The sequence below is a fragment of the Canis lupus genome, chromosome 27 (assembly GCF_011100685.1).
Source record: "Canis lupus familiaris isolate Mischka breed German Shepherd chromosome 27, alternate assembly UU_Cfam_GSD_1.0, whole genome shotgun sequence".
Classification (NCBI taxonomy): Eukaryota; Metazoa; Chordata; class Mammalia; order Carnivora; family Canidae; genus Canis; species Canis lupus.
In genome coordinates this window covers 10,169,092-10,183,815 of record NC_049248.1, presented here as the reverse complement: position 1 = coordinate 10,183,815, position 14,724 = coordinate 10,169,092, and positions in this window count along the sequence as shown.

Sequence of the window (14,724 nt, the reverse complement as noted above, 5' to 3'; positions counted from 1 at the left end):
AAGGGCATTCAGGAGACCCTGCTGTGATAGTGGTCTGAGGGATTCCTGGGTAGGGGTCCTGATGACTAGAGCAGCAGCACTATGCCAAATATTTCAGAAATATCTTAACATCTTAGCAAATGGTACCAAGTGTGTACCAAGTGTACCAGTACCAAGTGTATGTGTGTGTACCTAGTGTACCAGCTTTGTAATATAAGTGTACCAAGTGTACCAGCTTTGTAATATAGGTGAAGTATTACACCATTTAGTATTTATATCCTCATTTATTTAGATAAAGTCATGTTGAAGTTATTATTTTGGTAATCTGGATATTATTAACAGAAGTTTATAATCTTTCCATTGAAATGTTATTGCCTTAAGAAAAGTCCTAAAAATTGCTTGAAGATAGTAGGACCATTATATTTTATTTTAAAGAACTTTTTTTTTTAACATAGTTGGTCAGCATCCCTGAACTTAAGATGTCAAGCCTTGTAAATCTAGAGCTTGCGAGTTTTTCTGGGACAAAATTGCTGATTTAAGAATATCAGTGAAGGAGGTAGTTTTCTTTTGCTTATCATATAATTGCATAGCTATGTATAGGCCAAAGGAAACAGTAAACCAACCTGCAGTACTGATTTGTTTAAATCAGAGATCTAGAATTTGGAAAAACTGGTATTATCTGAGTTCTAAGTGAGGTGCATTTCAGAATATTTTGACACTTCTTTAAAAGAACATCATCATATGGACATCTGGTAGTGTGTTACTCTTAAACTTTTAAAATTGTGAACTCATGGACATTTTACATATGCACTAAGAGAAACTCTGGAACAAAAGAATTAAAGTTTAATGTGAAAATTATAAGCAAAATATATTTAAGTACAAATATTAAAACCTAGATAAATATTTCATCATAGTTCCAGCGAACAGGCTTTACTAATTATCATATAGGACCAAAATACAACTTACATAAACACAGATATTTTTAAAAAGCAACTTTACTCTTTCATTTCTTTAGTAGCTTACTGTCATTGTCATTCTCACAAAGATAAAATTATTCATTAAAGGTCAACAACTGTACTTGACTCCCACACATTTGGGTTTTTCTTTATTCCCATGGGAAAGATAATTTCTTCTTTATTCTTCTATTTCTAACCATAAAAAGATCTGCTATTAATAGTTAAAATATCTTTGTTGGTTATTTTGTTCCTATAAAGAGGTTACATTTTTGTTTTTTTTTTCCCCCTGGTATCTTTTATCTCTTCATTCTTCTCTCATGCATACTCTGGCTTTCACACTGACTAAAAGAGAACATTTCTGTCTCTGACTTCAGAGGGGCTCTGGAGTTCAATTAGATCCTACTGCTCATAAATATCTCCCTGCTTTTCTGCCACCATGATGTCATCTCTGACAGCCTTTACAATGGATGAGTAAACCTAAAGCTCTTCTTGAGGATTCACTAACCTCTTCGTCAGAGTAATTTAGTCCTCATTGCTTTCTGGTGCCTTGGTTTATGAGACATGGCATATGACAAAAATGTCTCTCTATCTCTCTCCCTCTTATGCAAAATACCTAGGAGATATCACACACACACATACACACACACGCACACACACACTCACACACATGTACTGTCATAATTCCTGGGGAAAGGCCACGTTTTGTACTTATTTTGGGTAACGGTCCTTCCTTCATTGAAGAGTTACATGATTTCCAAACTTGTCTTCATGTAAGATTTATACAGATAATCCCCCATAAAAGGACAGATTCCTGGGCCACTTCTTACAGCTATAGACTCAATGACTGGAAGGCAGGACTGCAGAAACTGTAAGTTTCACAAAGTCCACTGCTGATGCTTAACTCAGCCTGGGTATTTGACAATGTTTGGATAAATGACTTCAATACTACCTTCCTTGAGTAAGTATGTTCAGAGGCAAAGGTAGTGGAATCATCCTTGAGCATTGAAGGCTCTTTCATTTCTGTCTTAAAAACATTTATATATTTTTTATTTTATTTTTTCCAGCTTCCTTGAGTTATAACTGACATGTAACACCGTATAAGTTTAAGATATACAACCCAATGATTTGATGTATGTCTGTAGAGTGAACTGATGTCCGCTATCAGTTTAGTTAACACATCCATCACCTCAGTGGATGGCTCTTTCTGCAATGTTAGCAAAATTAGTTCGGTTCGTGTAGGCCAAATTCGGACAAAGGTAATTACAAACCTCAGCTATTTCATTTTTGTAACCTTGTCCAACAAGTCCTTAATGTCCAACAAGTCCTTAAGATTGGTTGGGGTGGTCAGGGTAGACAGGTGTCACACAATGTGATCTCTCTGGCCTTGTGGAAATAGTTCTCAAATCAGCTGGACACTGAAATTATACAGAGGAGCTTTGAAGAAATGCTGAGGCCTGAGATTATCCCACCTCTTAAGACTCTGAGTTAATAGATCAAAGGTGTGGTTAGGTTATTGAAAAAAAATTTAAGCTACTCTTACAATTCTAATTTTCAGCTAAGGTTGAAAACAACTGCACTGAAATCATTCTAGTGACTATTAACGTTGGTGTGGGGCTACTGCGTTGGTAAAACAGCCAACCTTCCATCATATATTAAAAGAGCAAGTGAGTTAGTTCCACTGCTGAGGATTCCATGGTGTTGGGACAATGGGCATTATGACTGTTACCCAAAGCTAAGGTCAAGGTTGTAATCGAGGCTGCATACTGACCAGTTTATGTAATCATGCTTGTACACATTTGCTTATGTATAGATAAAGAGGTGAAGGACTTATTATTAATGCTATTTTCCTCTGGGCAAGTATGATGGTAGTAAAATTGGACAGGAAGAGTACATAATTAACTTTAATAATAAATTTAAAAATTCAAGTTACTCTAAGGAAAATGCCATCTGTAAATTCAGGGGACACATTCTAAGAGAGGACGAGAGGATTGAGTTTAATGTCCCAGTAGTTTTGGGCACAGTGCTGGAGGGTAGAACAGTCCACAGCACTGGAGGACATAAGCTCACAGCTTCTCTGCCCCAGTTCCTGGGAACTGGAAAGGGTCCCTTAATAAAGCAGTGAGCTGACAAGGTAAATCTCCATCTTAAGGGCCAAGTCGTTTCTTGAAGGCCAAACACCTATTTTTTAAAAACTATGCCTGGAGAGAATGTCTTCTGTTTCTAGCTTGGGGAGATAGATGTCTCGGTGGCTTTCCATCCAGAACCTCTATGATTATGCATTGCAGCTGCTGGTACTTGGTTTTTAGGGGAAGAAATACAAATCCTGAAAGACCGGAGGAGGCTTGTAGGCTGCACCAGCAGGAGGCAGTAGACTAGGAAATTGAAATAAGGAATTTGAAATTTTGTTGTTCTATATTTTGGTTGTTTGCTCTACTTTTAATGAATTACCTCATAATGAGAGAAAGGAAGAGATTGTGAGATTTTTATCTCCAGCGTAAGCCAAGGTTATAGCAAAAATAACCATCTCTGGACTATTAAACTAACAGCCAAGGGAGAAACCTGTAGACACTATTCACTGCTTTTAATCTCAGTCCTCGAATTTTTACAGTACTGAGCAAAGGCAAATTATATTGGTAGATAGAAAGAATATCTAAACAATTGCATTAATTTGGTAATGATGACAAGTCATAAGTTTCTGATCTATTTCCAAGATTCTCAAGTCTTTTATATTTGTTTTTATTAGAGGAGTAATATTCCAAGTTTGATTTTTCCTTAAATGATTGGCTTTATCATTCAGTCAAATAGTTTATAGTGGAATAATCAAAATAACCTATCTTCATTAAATCAGATAATTCTCCATATATACAAAAAATGTAGATACTTTTTTAAAAAATATTTTATTTATTTATTCATGAGAGAGATGGGGGGTGGCAGAGACATAAGCTTTATGCAGGGAGCTCAATGTGGGACTTAATCCCAGGACTCTAGGATCATGCCCTGGGCCAAAGGCAGACACTTAACTGCTGAGCCATCCAGGTGTTCCCCCCACCCCAAATTTAGGTAGTTTCAAAGGAGACCAATAGCTCCTTTGAAAACATAGGGACATGACTTTGACTTCATTCTTGCATGATATTTTGTAAGTTTAATTCAGAAAATAGAATTTAAATACTTGAATTCATGAACTCATTTTATAAACTTGGTTGATAATTTGGAAATGTCACAATGTTTTATTTTGTTCATTTCTAAGTAATAACTGTGGGTATGGAAAGGGTTACGGTATAGGTAGGGTGAGATAGGAGGCCCCTGACTCCCCTGACTAGGCTCACACAGGGGCCTATGTGACCAGGCTCATAGAAATCCCAAATGTGGAGAAATGCTGAGGCCGACAAAACCAGAGATAAGGGAACAAACTAGACCACCTGCCCTGGATGTTAGGGAGTATTTTTTTTTTTTTTTTTGGCAGCTACGTTGTAATCACAGAAAATGACCAGACCTCAGAAAAGTGAGCCATGAAAGATGTTATCAATCATCTTTGCTTAAACCAAGATGGCACAAGAATCTCAAAACCACAAGCTTCCCAGTCAGTTCTCAATAAAAGACTGCCAATAGCCCTCAGTGTCAAACCATTTGGGAACTTCCTCTCTCTAGAAAGCTTTTTTTCATTCCTTTCTGCTTTCACCTTCCCTTAATAAGCTTTCATTTCATTTCACGCTTTTGTGTCCATGAGATTCATTCTTCAATTCCTTGAGACAAGAACCAGTAACCCTGCAACAAATGTAGCAAAAACTGAAACTATACTAAAATAAAAGATCTTTTTGAAAGAAAATAAATTTTTAAAATTCTTTGTATTGAAGGAAAACTGGAGGCAAATTTTGACATCTATACCTCAGAATTTTTTCTCAGCCTTAAAAGAAAATACCTAAATTTTACATATAAATGTGGTTTGCTGCATTATTTTTTTCATCTTTTAGTATGGTTTGTGTTTGAATACAGAATCAACCTAATGGACAAGTATTGATTATATCCTCTCAATATCTAGGTTTAAGTTCCTTCTTGTCACTTTTTTTTTTTTTTTTGGAAATTATGTTCTCTTTTCTTTGAAAGACTCTACTCTATTTTCCAGGCACCCTGAATCCCTTTCCTCATAGCAAAAGAGACAACCACAGATCCGGATCTGAACTTTCTGTTTTGGTAAAACACAAAGGGGTAGTTTAAGGGGTAGACCTATGGTTTAAGGTCTGTAGGAGCAGATCTGTGACCCAAGCAAGACAAATCTGAGTTCATGAATTGATGAATGGAAGCTCAGAGATAGATTTTTTTTTTAAGTTGGATTTTTCAGTTGGGTTTGCTAAGATACTTGTTGCCTTATCAATTTAAAGAGAAGCAGAGACTAGCACAATGCAATTTCATCCATGGTGCCCTGAATTTGGTAGCTTTTTCTTCAATTTTGTGTACCACCCTATTCAGCTTCCCCTCTGTAACATAATAAACACCTTCATTAGTCTAAGCCATTTAAACGGACTCAAATTTCTATTAACCATAACTAAAGAGAAGTGACTAATTCAAAACTGTTTTCTGAATCCTATTGAAGCAACGTTTAGTCCAAATCTACATTATCCTTCAGAGATATTTAAACATTATTGTCCTTCAAATATTTTACTACATTCTAAAGCCTAGGAAAAATTATTTTGGTTATATAACATGGTTATATTACAGTGTTAAGATATATGTAGCTTTCTGTCCTGTATTCCTGTTAGATGACAATAGGGTTGTAATTCAATCGGCAGAAATCCAGCATACTGTAGATCTTAAGTCTGTGCTCTGACTTTGGCAATTTGATATCAAGTAAAGTATGAATATAGCTTTTCTTCTGGTTTCCATGCTAGAAGAGAAAGCAGGCCTTAGGAGATAATTATATATCAGAATAATCATGACATTACATGCTTAATCATGAAATGAATGAAACAGATCACAAAAAAAGTCTTCTCAGGGATGTGTAAATCTCTTAGTTATAGGAATTCTAACAGCCCCAATTTCATCTCCAAAAATGTTTACAGTAAAGCATACTTCACATTCTGTGTTTTCCCAGTATTTGAAATTGAATAGATCAGAACTTTAAAAACTCAGTCTTAGGTACTTTATAAGAAGAGATGTAAACTAGTGTCATACTAATCATGGCCAAAATAATCTTAGTATTCCCAATATTTTCATAAAATATACTCTGTACAAGGTAACTTCTATTTATTCAGAGTACTGAATGGCAAATCTATTTTATGGCAACAAACCATAATGGTTAGAGCAGAGACTCTAGTTTAAATCCCAGCTCCATGGCTTACTATCTCTGTGATCTTGAGAAAGATACTTAACATCTGTTTGACTAATTTGTTTTCATATCCAAAGCAGAGATGATAATAGTCTTTATTTTACAAGCTTGTTTTTAAAATTAAACAAGTTAATATAAAATAATCTTTAGGAAAAGTGGCTAGCATACATCACTATTATGCAATAGGAATGAGTGTCATTGGACATTCTGGACAAAATAGAAGTTTGCTGAATGGATAAAGTTAGGTTTCCTAATTAATGTAAACACTGGCATTTTGCATTATTTGTCTACTTTAAAACAGCTGTCAAACGATTTTAAATATTATCAATTTTAATACAACAGTGTGAAATAGGATGTTCTTGAAATACAATTATATATTTTTTCTAAAGCAAAATTTTATCATAATTTGGCATGTGGATAAATACTTCAAAGGTGTATGATAGACATTTATACGTTTTGCTTCAAAGCATCAATAGTATATACTTGTTCTACTTTGACAAAATAGTTTAATGAACAGTGTATTTGCTACCCAGTCTAGAAGAATTTCTACCTTTTAGGAGATACTTTAGATTCTAATTGTGTGTATGATTATATATATATGACACACATGTATATGTGATACAATTGGCTCAGAACTTGCCATTCACACACTCCCACACATATATACATAGTTGAGAATAGTATTTATATATTTAGCTCCCCCCCAATTATGTGTATACGTTCTTTTTTCATTTAGAGAAGAATATTTTGTGCAGCTGGAAGTTCCCAAGAAGCTTGTGTCCCTTTAAAATATTTCCATTTTAAAGGGGCATTATTTCTCTCCCTCTCTCTCTCTCTCTCCTCCTCTTCTTTCTCCAGGGACTCTCAACAGGGCAAGTATCAGAAGAGGCAGGATCTTGGGAGAATAGGCATCTGCTTTATTCCAAGCTCTATCCTACACAAATGGGCATACATCTCTGCAGGCAGAGCCAGAGATGCTGGACAGCCTGCCAGAGTAGAGGTTGGAGTGGCCTGGGATAGTCTCCAATAAGGAACACCTAAGAGCCCTGGTTGCTGGAGAAGTATAAGATCCCATCAGGTGGCAAGTACAGATAGGGGCAGATTGGTGCCAATTTGCAGTTGCCTCCTGAAAATAATAGGGGATAGGCCCCCTCTACCCTGGAGTCTATGCAAGTGGTTGTGGTTGAACTCTAGTTACACAGGTCTAGGAGGCTTCTGCTATCCAAGGCCTACTGAAGGAGTGCCAATGCTCCCCTATGCCTTATGTATAATGCTAGTCAGTGTAGCCAGGGATCTGGAATAGGACAATGGTCAGGAAAGACTGGATTGCAGGAGAGGGCTATTGAGAGATGAGGTGCATACCTAGTCCAAACCCTAATCTACCCAATGGTGAATGTTCCCCCTGAAAGCAGAGCTCCAGCTTACCCCACTCTTTTGTCAAAGAGGGGCCAGGTGAGATGGCTGGTATAACCACCTATCAATCTAAAATTTTCAGAAGGCAATATTGAAGCAAAAGTATTTATTTAGGATCAAAGAATTGCAATTCAGGGTACACAGGTTTGGGTATTAACCCAAATAGTGTCCACTAAGAAGCAAAAGTCAGGGGTTCTAAAGTCAAAAAAGTAATGCTTGTTTACATTGTTCACAAAGAATTTTGATTGGTATTGGCAGCAGAAAACTAACCTTGACTAAACATAATTGGTAGCTAAGGCTTTCACTGAGCTAAAGTCCACTATTGTAGCAAGTTCTTGCAGAGTTCTTGGAGTATTTGTCACATGGCCCATTTAATCGTTTTTAAATTTGTCATTTTTTTAAAGGTTTTATTTCTTTATTCACGAAAGACACACACACACACACACACACACACACACACACACACACACACACACACAAAGAGAGGCAGAGACACAGGCAGAGGAAGAAGCAGGCTCCATGCCGGGAACCTGACGTGGGACTTGATCCCAGGACTCCAGGATCATGCCTTGGGCTGAAGGCAGGCGGCATGGCCCATTTCAAAGGTTCATGGTTCCACTTGAGGAGAAGAGTATGTGCATAAGGCCCACCTCTTTCAGGGCCACTTCAATTTTAAAACACCTGGATGCAAACGACTTCATTTTATGTCACCTTTCAAAAAACAAAACAAAACAAATAAACAAGAACAAGAAAAAGAGATATCCGGGCCGTTGCTGGAGAATCCCAGGAGCCCCTTCAGGCAGTAAGACCAAATTGAGTCTGTTGCCAATTTGCAGCTGCTGCCTGGAGCAATATTCAAGGCGCAGGGCAGGGGTGGTGATGGTGGAGGGTCAGGGGCCCTAGGGGCTGTACCTTTGGTGCTGGGAACTAGCTCTAATGACCTAACACAGCTGGGCTGCTCAAGGACTACTAAAGGGGTGCTTAATGCACACACAGGCTGGAAACTTTAGCTTAGCCAGGGACCTGTAACAGGGCAAAGGTCTAGAGAAGTCTGGCCACAAAAGGCTTGGGACGAAGGCATCTACCTAATTCCAAGCCTTAACCTACAAAAATGTGCATATTCCCCATGAAAGCAGTACTGGAGAATACAGAACTGCTTGGCCAGAGAAGGGCTGGGGTCCTGGCTGGGGTATCCTTTATATCAAATTTCCAATTCTGATGAATGTATCTGTTGATTTCTAGCTGCTGGGATAAGTTCTTGGGCATGCACTGAAAAGTTATTGAAGTTGTGGTAATATTTGTTTTTTGGGGGTAAACTTTTGATTACTGGAAATCTTTATTTCAAACTACAAAATATAGTTCCTGTCTTCAATCTCTTTGGACCAGGGCTGTTAACAGCCAGCAATAATAAATTTTTGAACAAAATTACAATATTTTATTTCCTAGGGATGTTTAATTTTTTAAAAGATTTTATTTATTTGAGAGAGGGAGAGAGAGAGCATAAGTGAGGTGGGGGGTGGGTAAAAGGTTAGAGGGAGAAGCATACTCCCCACTGAGCAGGGTGCCTGATGTAGGGCTTGATTCCAGGACCCCAAGATCAGTGATCTGACTGAAGGCAGATGCTTAACCGACTGAGCCACTGAGCCAGGTAAGCGCCCCTTAGGGAAGTTTTAGTTGTATAGATTAATCCTGCCCTAAATGTCTAGCACTTACCCCTGGGGGATCCTCAGAGCAATTGACACAATGAGTAGCACCAGGCAGTGTCAACAGAGAAGGCAGTCACACCCTACAAGGTGAAGGACATTCCAGAGGGGACAGGAAATGAACAGAGAAGTAAGAAATGGCTAAGAGGGCCTCTTGAAGGTTATTTTTTGACTCTGTTTTTCTCTCTCCACCCATCAGAGAACATGTAGAAGAGCATTATGGACTGAGAGGCCAACATGGAGAAGAGTAAGGATGATGGCATGATTTACAGAGGCTATCCACTGGGCCAGCACCAAGCCTTAGAGTAATTTCATGTCTTTCACATTGTTTATCTTCCCTGCATTCCAAGAGCCCCTGTCATCATCTCCACTTGCTCCTCCCTGTCCTGTCTCTCTGCACACACTACATCCCTCCTCATTGCCTAGTTGCCTATGTCATCTTGTACTTTCCTATCACTCTAGATTTGCTTAGAATCTCCCCAGTTCAGGATTCCTTTTTCCAGTTTCTCTCCTGATCACCTAGTCAATGGTCTTCTTAGGAGTTAGACCCAAGTCACCTGTTCATCAAAATCTCTTTTGTTTCCATAGCCCCTCTTCCACTACCAATTGTTCTTACTTTTTCTACAGATAATGTCACCTTTTTGCATAGTATAAAACTTGATTGATTTATAGAACCTCAATCTTGTGTAGATCACATTCCCAGACATTGTTAAGCAACAGAAAAATACTGCTACAGCGGGATATTCTGGGTTTGATCATAATATAGGCCCAAGAGTAGGGCATACATGTATTACACATGTTTGCAAATCATTCAAGCAAGGTCAAAACATTGCGTGTTTAGTAGAATAGCCTTTTTTGACTTTTCCACAAATTAGCTATAAAAACAGAAAATTTCTATTCCCCTTAGAATTAACACACAAACACACACACTTTCAAAATTATCTGTGCCTTTCTGACTTCCCCTCACTTAAAGTTACTAAAATGGAGAAATTTACTTATTCGTAAAGAGTTATTTGGATTATGGTTAGGAAGATGAGATTTTGATTCAACTCATTTCAGTAATGACTTATTATATGATGATACACCATATTTTAGTATCAACTTCCTTTCTCTATCAAAACAAACCCACAGACCTATGTAAACACCACAGTATCCAAAAAGCTGCAAAAATATCTTCATTTACATTTTTATTATACCCTGATTCAACTAGAGGGAAGGGTTAGCATTTAGAACATACGATCAATCTTCAACAGCTGAAAAGTGGGCCTTCTACTAAGAAAGGAAACAGGATACTGACAAAATGTATCCATCACCAGAGAATACCAGTACATTTATAAAATATCACTACAGCAGCTTGTGATTCAATCAGAAAGTCATTATACACTTGAATTTCCAGAAAAAGAAAAAGATTTCCTCAGAACTCATGAACCTTTCATTTTAAACCCATTTGGCACCTAACCAACTTCCTTATTTGAGATAAGGAACAAAAGGAAGAGAAACAAGATAGGAGGCAACTTTTAGTTTCAGCTTCATGTCAGTACTGGTTAATGTATATAATGTGTTGCTTAAACCACCAGACCTGTGAGCTTAAAATATTTTAGAAAAAAAATCTTTCTTTAGGAATTTAGCTGAGAGGACACTTGAATGGCTCAGTTGATTGAGCATGTGAGTCTTAGTTTTGGCTCAGGTCATAATTCATGGGTGATGGGATCGAGCCTTGTGTCAGGCTTCTTGCTCAGTGCAGCAGAGTTTGCTTGAAGATTCTCTTCCCCTGTTCCTCCCCCACAAAATAAATACATAAATCTAAGACAAAAAGAGTTTAATTGAGGAAGAGACATCAGCAGGATGGCAGAATAAGAGGTTTTTTTGTCGCTTCACAGAAACACTAATTTAACAACCATCCACATGTAAAAACATCTTCACCACCACCACCAACAGCAACAACACATCCTCACAAGAGTTATAGAATCCAGGTGAGAGATTATAGCAATTAGAGGAAGCATGGAAATAAGAAATGCACCGATGGGAGTAAGGATAGTCTCACTTTGTACACATCAGTCCTCCTGATGCTCAGGAAGTGCAGTACCCAGAGAGACCTTCTCCACTTGGGAGCTCTCACATGGGGAAGGAGACAAAAGAGCTTTGGTGTCAGGCTGGTTCCATTCCAGTGCAGCCTTCATGGATGCAGACTCCCAACCTACTCATACAGCCTCAGGCTCCAAGCCCATTTTAGCATCAAGTCAGTCTCTCCAGACCCAGTCTTCTGATCAACCACTATGGACATAGGCTCCAGGCCCACCTTTACAGATCCTGGTTCCAGGTCCACACTAGTATCAGGCCAGTGTCTGTGGACCCAGGCATTAAGTCAACCCACTCAAGGACCCAGGTTCCAGGCCTGCCTGCCCCTGGTTCCAGCACCAGACCTACCCAGAATCTCTGTCATGGCTGATGGATGAAGGCCTTTGCCGGCCAGAGCCAATCTATGAAGTCTGGAAGAAAAGACTACTTCTTCATATGTATAGACACCAAGTCAAGGCTATATGGATTGTGAAGAATCAGGGAAACATGATATCACCAAAGAAACAAAATAAAATACCAGTAACCAACTCTAAAGAAATAGAGACACCCAAACTGCTTGACAAAGAATTCAGAAGGGATAGGGAATATTTTTAACCATAGTATATTTGGTGAAAAAAATATCTAATGGCAAAATTGGGTTTTGGAAAATGTTTGAATGGCAGAAACTACTCAATTCATTAATCTTGTTCAGATGAACTGTCATTGTCTTTGTGGAGTCTTCCTTTAATCCTCTTTCTATAAACTTGTCTATTATAGTTTGGGTTTTCCTATGTTTGTGCCAGTTTTTATGGAACTTTCTATTCCTGGGCTTCTGCTTCAGTAAACTTTGATTCTCTGTATCCACTTTCCTGTCACTTCAATTTACAATGCAGTGACCTGTGATTTCAGTTCCCTCATGGATTTAAGAAGAGTTGTTTATTTTCAGTTTATTTAGCTTTCTTTGTTGTTGTATAGATGGAAGTGATAATTGTCAAGCTCCTTATCTGCCAGATCAAAACCAAATGTCCATTATTTCTTGTGTAATCTCATTCATAATCATTTCTGCAGTTAGAGTATCCTCATTTATTGAATGGCTGGATACTGCACAACTAAAAGAGAAAATACAGTAGGAATTAAGTAAAAAGGAAGCAACTAAAGTCATGATGTGACAAAATGTTTTTATTCCTCTAAAAACAACATAAAATGAGTTAATAAAGCAACTTCTTTGTGTGTCTGTGTGTGTGTATAAATATATATAGGATTCCCTAGGAAATAGACTCTGAAGCTCTGAGATATCTGTGTAGAAACTTTTTTTTAAAGATATTCTTTAATTATTTGAAAGAGAGCACAAGTGGGGATGGGGAGAGTAGAATGGGGCAGAGCAAGAAGCAGACTCTTCATTGAGCAGGAGGCTGACTTAGAGCCAGACCCTGGAATCATAGGACCTGAGCCAAAGGCAGGTTGCTTAACTGACTGAGCCATCCAGATGTCACTAGAAACTTTAATGTCTCTTGAGAATGAGAGTATTGAGGGTTAGGGAAGCAAAATTGGGTAAAGGGAGAAGTTCTCCATCCACACAACGTAGTTGCAATAGAGGCCTCAGCTGATTCCGTGGGGAATTGTGGAGCAAGGCTTGTCTTTCAAAGTTGTACTTCTTTTTTTTTTTTTTAAGATTTTATTTATTTATTCATAGAGACACAGAGAGAGAGAGAGAGAGAGAGAGAGGCAGAGACACAGGCAGAGGGAGAAGCAGGCTCCATGCAGAGAGCCCAAGTGGGACTCGATCCAGTGTCTCCAGGATCACGCCCTGGGCTGCAGGCAGTGCTAAACCACTGTGCCACCGGGGTTGCCCTAAAGTTGTACTTCTTGAAGCAAAAAGGCTGTATCCTTATATCCTTCAGGTTGACCAGACTTTTTTTTTTTTAAAGGCCGAGTAAAGGGATTTCTTCTGCCTGATTGCTTAGCTGGAACACCAGACATTTCCCACCCTTAGACAAGAACTTACAACATTGGCTCTCCTGGGTCTCCAACTAGCCAACTGCATATCTGGACATTTTTCAATCTTCATAGTCATATGAACTAATTTCTTATAATAAATTTATAACTTATTGGTTCTGTTTCTCTAGAGAACCCTGTCTAATATAGATTTTGATACTGAGACTGGTTCTAGAGAAATAGAGCATTAAGGGTAAAGTTTCTAAATTGGTTCTAGAGTTTCTGAAATTGGCTTTCTAACTGGATTTCTAACTGGATTAGATTTAATGGCTATTTCCAATGGTCCGTGGTGTGATCCGGCAATAGATATCCAAAACATCACTCCTGGATACTCATAATCAACCACTTAAAAAAGCAATAACCTTAAGAGACTCTTAACAATAGAGAAAAAACAGGGTTACTGGAGGTGAGTGGGGGCATGGGGTAAGTGGATTATGGGCAAGTGATGAATAACTAAATTCTGCCCCTGAATCTATATTACACTATATGTTAATTCACTAGAATTTAAATGAAATCTTGAAAGAAAAAAAAGCAAGAAGCTGGGTGACTATGATACTTTCAAACATTTTGGTCTAACTAACAGATATAGTGAGACTGGCTGGTGGTTTCTACTGGACATAGTTGGGAAAGAAAAGAGTGAGCTCAGGGATTTGAACTCTCAGCTGAGGTGCTGCCTAAATAATCTAAAAACTTTATGTATACAATGAAGAACACCCTTATATTCTCTAACTACAGGTTTGGGATTGTTAAAAATCAAACCTAGAATTTCATTCTATGATTGTTTGAATTACTATAGAAATTGAACCCTCAGTGTCATAGAGTATTTACTGTTAAAGGAGAGCATTGATTGGGGAAGAATGGGGTCCTATCAGTTGGAAAGGGGGACATGTGGGAAGATCCTGATGAAGCTGGGGATATTGAGCCTTTAAATTCTGATGAGTCTTCTTTGCCACTGGAAGGGATCTCCCCATCCCCAGAGGGAACAGTCTTTTATCCCCAGTGGGAGTAGCCTCCTTAGCCCCTTCTGAGAGGATTAACCCTACAATGCTGAAGAAATTGCATGGACTTCCTGAGACAGTTGCTCTGCAACTAAACTTATAATAAGATTCAAGTCCCAGAAGGCCCCAAAAATAAATGGACAAAGTGTGACCCATGAGAATGTGAGCAATATTTCAAAACAACTACTTGAGTTTTCTAATTTATACAGACAGAAATCTGGGGAATGTGTGTGGGAATGAAATTGGATCGGGCTAAATTTGTTAATATGAGCTCACTAAGTAGAGATTCTGCATCTAAT